We start from the raw sequence: 7,655 nt of genomic DNA, 5'->3' as shown, positions 1-7,655 counted from the left end.
TGTCTATCTTATTTTCTTACAGTATTACTAAAAGTATAAGAACATTGAGGGCAATAGGGATGGATGGTTAATATTAACATTATAAGTCTGACCATATGACATTTGCAACTTAAAATCTTGATAGTTACATTTGTATAGTGCTATGTAAGCAATATATACCCCTTAATATATGCCAGCAGTCTTTATATATATTTTTTTTAAAGGCCTCAAAATAATTCTTTCGCACCATCTTTTGGGATTCTTTGAACTTCCAACTTCTTTTCGATGCAATTTACAAACATCATTGATGCTAAGATAACTTCACATCCAGATTGTTCTCTTTTTTCTTTTGTAGAAAAGAATAAATGTGGGAAGTTAGTATAGTTGCTATTTAAAGAGTACTTGGATTTTGGCAGAAAATATATTTAGAAGCTGACAATGCCAGTTTTGCTAATTTTTCTTAAGTGGTCCAGGTTCTACATAACCTTGCCTTTCCTCGGTAACAATGATTTCTTATGTTTTCAGCAAGGTGAGCACCTGCCCATTTTCAAGTTGTAAAGTTAGAAAGATTTAACATATTGTTAAATTAATCCATAAATTGGATCATCAAATCTACAGGTTTGTTTTTAACAAAATCCGCATGACCTGGTCCGCATTTATCCTTTCATCAACACCACTGATCCTTTGAAGGAGATTGCCCTGTGATGTATTTTAGTACTCATTTTGACAGTGCAAAGTGGGAACAGCAGTTGTTCATGTTATTACAGTGGTCACACTTCAAATGCACTTATTTGGCCACGAAGCAAATATGGAAGATGCTATATAAATACATCCATTGCTTTTCTTGCAATGAGCAATGTCATAGAAGGCGTGCTTCTCACTTTTTAAGCATTTAAACAGCACAATGCATGTATGTGGCATTTTTATATAATTTCAGCAAAGTATTCAGGAACTGGTCTTTCAGAGAGAGAGTCAAGAGTGTTGTGTTGCCATATGTATCAAAATGGAATAATGAAATTCTTTCTTGCGACAGCACAACAGGCTTGTAAACGCAGTACTCAATAGATAACATAATAAATAAACAAAAACAAATTTTTTAAAATCAATACAGTAAACCTTTGTTATTGGAGTCATCATTATAACGAATTTTGGATAGCAGACTGACCTGCTGACCTTCAGCGCCAGGCCGGGCTGTTGATGCCACCCCCGGCCCGCACTGCCTTCCCGGCCGCTTTCAGGCTGGGCTGCTGACGCCATGCTCGGCTGCTTTAATGCCAGTTTCCCAATGCCAGATCTGGCCCGCACCGCCTCTCGGGCCAGCCTGCTGATGCAGATCTGTGCCGCCTCCTTGGCTGCTTCCAGGTCACGCCTGCCACTGCCAACTTTACCTGCACTTTGGCCATCCATAAGTCACAACTAATGACTCCACTGATCTGCGCATCTCTCACGGCAGCTACCTCACCAGGAATCCAGGCCCAGATCCAGTCTGAAGAAGGGTCTTGATACGAAAAGTCATCTGTCCATGTTCTCCAGAGATGATGCCTGATACGCTGTTATTTCAGCACTTTGTGTCCATATTTGTAATAACCAGCATTTGCAGTGCATTGTTTCCAATAATACAAAGATAATCCCTGACTCAGTTATAGTAGACAATCAGCAATAGACAATAGGTGCAGGAGTAGGTCATTCAGCCCTTTCAACCAGCACTGCCATTCACTGTGATTATGGCTGATCATCCACACTCAATACCTTGTTCCTGCATTTTCCCCATATCCCCTGACTCCGCTATCTTTAAGAGATCTATCCAACTCTCTCTTGAAAGATTACAGAGAATTGACCTCCACTGCCTCAGATTCAGATTCCTCAGATTCAGAACCCTCAGTGTGAAAAAGTTTTTCCTCATCTCCGTTCTAAATGGCCTACTCCTACTTCTTAAACTGTGGCCCCTGGTTCTGGACTCCACCAACATCGAGAACATGTTTTCTTAATCTAGCATGTCCAAACCCTTAATAATCTTATATGTTTCTATAAATTTCCTTCTAAATTCTGGAGTATACAAGCCCAGCTGCTCCATTCTATCAACATATGACAGTCCCGCCATCCCGGAAATTAACCTCGTGAACCTACGCTGCACTCCCTCAATAGCAAGAATGTCCTTTCTCAAATTTGCACACAATACTCCAGGTGTGGTCTCACTAGGGCCCTGTACAACTGCAGAAGGACTCTTTGTTCCTATACTCAACTTGTCTTGTTATGAAGGCCAACATACAATTCACTTTCCTCACTGCCTACTGTACTTGCATGCTTACTTAGTGACTGATGAATAAGGACCCCCCAGATCTTGTCGTACTTCCCCATTTCCCATCAGCCATGATCATATTGAATGGCGGTGCAGGCTCGAAGGGCCGAATGGCCTACTCCTGCACCTATTTTCTATGTTAAGACTCCCATCTGCTTTCCGCAAAGACCGCTCCCCCCGTAACTCCCTGGTCAATTCTTCTCTTCCCACCCCCTCCCCGAGCACTTTCCCTTGCAACCGCAAGAGATGCTACACTTGTCGCTTTACCTCCCCCTTGGACTCCATTCAAGGACCCAAGCAGTCATTCCAGGTGCGACAGAGGTTCACCTGCACCTCCTCCAACCTCATCTATTGCATCCGCTGCTCTAGAGGTCAGCTGATCTACATCGGTGAGAACAAGCGTAGGCTTGGCGATTGTTTCTCTGAACACCTCCGCTTGGTCTGCATTAACCAACCTGATCCCTGTGGCTCAGCACTTCAACTCCCCCTCCCATTCCAAATCCAACCTTTCTGTCCTGGGCCTCCTCCATGGCCAGAGTGAGCACCACCGGAAATTGGAGCAGCAGCACCTCATATTCCACTTGGGCAGTCTGCACCCCTGCGGATTGAACATTGACTTCCAATTTCTGGTAGCCCTTGCTGTCTCCTCCCCTTCTCAGCTCTCCCTCAGCCCTCTGGCTCCTCCTCTTCCTTCTTTTTCCTACCCCCCCCCCCCCCCCCCCGCATCAGTCTGAAGAAGGGTTTCGGCCCGAAACGTTACCTATTTCTTTCGCTCCATAGATGCTGCCGCACCCGCTGAGTTTCTCCAGCACTTTTGTCTACCTTCGATTTTCCAGCATCTGCATTTCCTTCTTGAACACCATTCAGATAATAATCTGCCTTCCTGTTTTTGCCACTAAAGTGGGAACCTCACATTTATCCACATTAGACTGCATCTGCCATGCATCTGCACACTCACCCAACCTGTCCAAGTCACCCTGCATCCTCACAATGTCTTCCTCACAGTTCCCACTGCCACCTAATTTTGTGTCATCTGCAAATTTGCTAATATTACTTTTAATCCCATCATCTAAATCATTAATGTATATTGAAAATAGCTGCGGTCCCAGCACCGAGCCTTGTGGTACCCCACTAGTCACTGCCTGCCATTCGGAAGGCGACCCATTAATCCCTACTCTTTCTTTCCTGTCTGCCAACCAATTTTCTATCCATGTCAGTACCTCACCCTCAATACCATGTGCTCTAATTTTGCCCACTAATCTCCTATGTGGGACCTTATCAAATGCTTTCTGAAAGTCCAGGTACACTACATCCACTGGCTCTCCCTTGTCCATTTTCCCAATTACATCCTCAAAAAATTCCAGAAGATTAGTCAAGCATGATTTCCCCTTTGTAAATACATGCGGACTCAGACCGATTCTGCTACTACTATCCAAATGTGCTGCTATTTCATCTTTTATAATTGACTCCAGCATCTTCCCCACCACCGATGTCAGGCTAACTGGTCTATAATTCCCTGTTTTTTCTCTCCCGCCTTTCTTAAAACATGGGATAACATTAGCTACCCTCCAATCCACACGAACTGATCCTGAATCTAGAGAACATTGGAAAATGATCACCAATGCATCCACAATTTCCAGAGCCACTTCCTGAAGTACCCTGTGATGCAGACCATCAGGCTCTGGGGATTTATCAGCCTTCAGTCCCATCAGTCTACCCAACACCATTTCCTGCCTAATGTGAATTTCCTTCAATTCCTCCGTCACCCTAGATCCTCTGGCCACGAGTACATCAGGGAGATTGTTGGTGTCTTCCTTAGTGAAGACGGATCCACCTGATTGGATCCAATGGTCCTTGATGATGCTGACTGTCTTTGTGAGACAATTTTCAATTTGTCTGAGTTTGAGTGCATTAGGAAGGTGCGTTTAGTGTGGGGGAAATCTAGAATGACTTGGTAGGTGGTAAGGCAAAGGCTACCAATGGGAGATATGCTGGCTGGGCACACTTTGATTCAATCCTGTAAATGGACATCATGGGTCAAGGCAGACAACGGGTTAAAGTGGACAGACACAAAATACTGGAGTAACTCAGTAGGGCATGCAGAATCTCTGGGTGACGTTTCGGGTTGAGACCCTTCAGATTAGTCGGTGAAAGGAAAGCGAGAGATATAAACCGTCATGTAGTGAGATATAGAACAAATGGGTTTCAGCAACTAAGTTACAGAGAACAAGTTAGGGCTGTATTCTTTGGAGTGCAGAAGGTTAAGGGGGGACTTGATAGAGGTCTTTAAAATGATGAGAGGGATAGACAGAGTTGACGTGGATAAGCTTTTCCCACTGAGAGTAGGGAAGATTCAAACAAGGGGAAATGACTTGAGAATTAAGGGACTGAAGTTTAGGGGTAACATGAGGGGGAACATCTTTACTCAGAGAGTGGTGGCTGTGTGGAATGAGCTTCCAGTGAAGGTGGTGGAGGCAGGTTCATTTTTATAATTTAAAAATAAATTGGATAGTTATATGGACGGGAAAGGAATGGAGGGTTATGGTCTGAGCGCAGGTATATGGAACTAGGGGAGAATACGTGTTCGGCACGGACTAAAAGGGTCGAGATGGCCTGTTTCCGTGCTGTAATTGTTATATGGTTAAATGAATGGAAGATATGTATAAAAGTAACGATGATTAAGGAAACAGGCCATTGTTAGCAGTTTGTTAGGTGAGAACAGGAACCTGGTGTAACTTGGGTGGGGGAGAGAGGAAGTGCAGGGGTAACTTGAAGTTAGAGAAATTAATATTCATATCACTGTGTTGTAAGCTGCCCAAGCCAAATATGAGATGCTGTTCCTCCAATTTGCAATTAGCCTCACTCTGACAATGGAGATGGCCTAGGACAGTGTGAAAATGTGAAGGGGAATTAAAGTGTTTGGCAACCGGGAGATCAGGTAGGTCCAGGCAGACTGAGCGGAGTAGGCTAAGACGGATAAACCCAAGACGTGAGATGAACTTCAAGACTGGGTGAGGGTCCTCACTGAAACCTTGTTGAAACTGGATTATAACAGTCTCCTTACATGCACCAATGCCTGGATACTGTCTTGCAACAGGTCCCCAGACTCCAGGGGTCTGTGAATGTTGATAAGAGGTAGTATAAAAAGCTTATTACCTGCAGATATCTGTGCTAAGATACAAGACCACCTGTCCTCGGACAAGACTCTCAAATTGGCTAATTTGTAATAAAGAGAGTTTGTTCTAGTCAAGAGTGTTTTTATTGTCATATGTTCCAGATGAAATTCTTACTTGCTGCAGCACAATAGAATATGTAAACATAGTACATAACGGGAGAAAAAAAGTTCAGTGTGTATATATACACATGCACACATACTCAATAAATAAACAAATATAGTGCAATAATAATAATAGTCTGTTGCAGTTCAGAGCTTATTTGTTGTCGTGTTTAATAGCCTGATGGCCGAAGGGAAGAAGCTAAAGTAAAACCCAAGCTCCAAGTGAGTTTTATTTCCATCGACTCTACCAGAAAGTGTGGATGCTGGAGGGACCCCTCTCTGCTAAGATTGCCTTCCATCAAAAAGAAAATTAAAAAAAGTAGTTTTAAGGACAAAATTGTCCCAGTGATGATGATAGTGTAGCTGTGTATTTCTAAATCAGTATAGTATGTGACTTGGAGAGAAGCCTGGAGATGGTTTTCTTCAGTGCCTGAAGTTGCTGACATACTAGGTGGTAAAAGTGAGGGTCATGAATTTTTGCTTTTGTGGAATCTTTGTCAGATTGCATCTTAAAGATAGACTGCATGACTATCTGAGGGTTTTTCTTTAATGGCATGTAATTGTTTTTAGATGCTGACCAAGCAGACTATTTTGGTCTTTATGGAGTCAAGATTTCTGAACGTTATTGGAGCTGCACGTATTCAGGCAAATGGAGAACACTCTAACGCATTGAACTGACTTTAAACTACTGCTGTTCAGCCGCGGGAATTCGGCTCGGCGGGCTCTCCCTGAAGCCGCGATCCACCAGGAGGATAGCTAATGTTATCCCACTTTTCAAGAAAGGAGCGAGAGAGAAAACGGGGAATTACAGACCAGTTAGCCTGACTTCGGTGGTGGGAGAGATGCTGGAGTCAATTATTAAAGAGGTAATAATGGGGCATTTGGATAGCAGTAAAAGGATAAGTCCAAGTCAACATGAATTTATGAAAGGGAAATCATGCTTGACTAATCTTCTAGAATTTTTTGAGGATGTGTCAAGTAAAATGGATGAAGGGGTGCCAGTGGATGTAGTGTATCTAGACTTTCAGAAAGCCTTTGATAAGGTCCCACACGGGAGACTGGTGACTAAAACTAGAGCACATGGTATTGGGGGTAGGGTGTTGACGTGGATAGAAAATTAGTTGGCAGAGAGTAGGAGTGAACGGGTCCTTTTCAGAATGGCAGGCAGTGGTGAGTGGAGTGCCGCAAGGCTCGGTGTTGGGGCCGCAATATACCATATATATTAATGATTTGAAAGAGGAAATTAGGAGCAACACTAGCACGTTTGCGGATGACACAAAGCTGGGTGGCAGTGTAAACTGCGAAGAGGATGTTAGGAGGTTGCAGGGTGACCTGGACAGGTTGAGTGAATGGGCAGATACATGGCAGATGCAGTATAATATAGATAAATGTGAGGTTATCCACTTTGGCGGCAAAAACAAGGGGGCAGATTATTATCTCAATGGGGTTAGGTTAGGTCAGGGGGAGGTGCAGAGAGACCTGGGCGTCCTTGTACACCGGTCACTGAAAGTTGGCTTACAGGTACGGCAGGCAGTGAAGAAAACTAATGGAATGTTGGCCCTCAGAACAAGATGGTTTCAGTATAGGAATAAAGAGGTTCTTCGGCAGTTGTATAGGGCTCTGGTGAGACCACATCTGGAGTATTGTGTACAGTTTTGGTCTCCTAATTTGAGGAAGGACATTCTTGTGATTGAGGCAGTGCAGCGTAGGTTCATGAGATTGATCCCTGGGATGGCGGGACTGTCATATGAGGAAAGATTGAAAAGACTAGGCTTGTATTCACTGTAGTTTAGAAGGATGAGGGGGATCTTATCTATCTATATTACTAATAGTCTGATCTTGAACGCTTTTGGCTCACTGTAGTGTGATTTCCGAGAGAACGCCGCCACCTACAGCCGTCATATTTGGCCACCCGCTCAGATCCCCCCACCACCTTGCGGGACCGGAGGATTATTCCCATCGATGAAAAATCAGAGAGATATTAATGTTTTTTTAAAAATCCCCATTCTCTCTGCTGCCCCCGCTAGCGGCGGGGGGGAGGGGGCGGGACTATAAAACCCAGACGTGTAGTCCCTCACTCAGTCTCTGCCAGACCCAGGA

This window comes from Leucoraja erinacea, chromosome 2, assembly GCF_028641065.1.
Source record: "Leucoraja erinacea ecotype New England chromosome 2, Leri_hhj_1, whole genome shotgun sequence".
Classification (NCBI taxonomy): Eukaryota; Metazoa; Chordata; class Chondrichthyes; order Rajiformes; family Rajidae; genus Leucoraja; species Leucoraja erinaceus.
Note: the sequence above shows the minus strand (reverse complement) of the source record.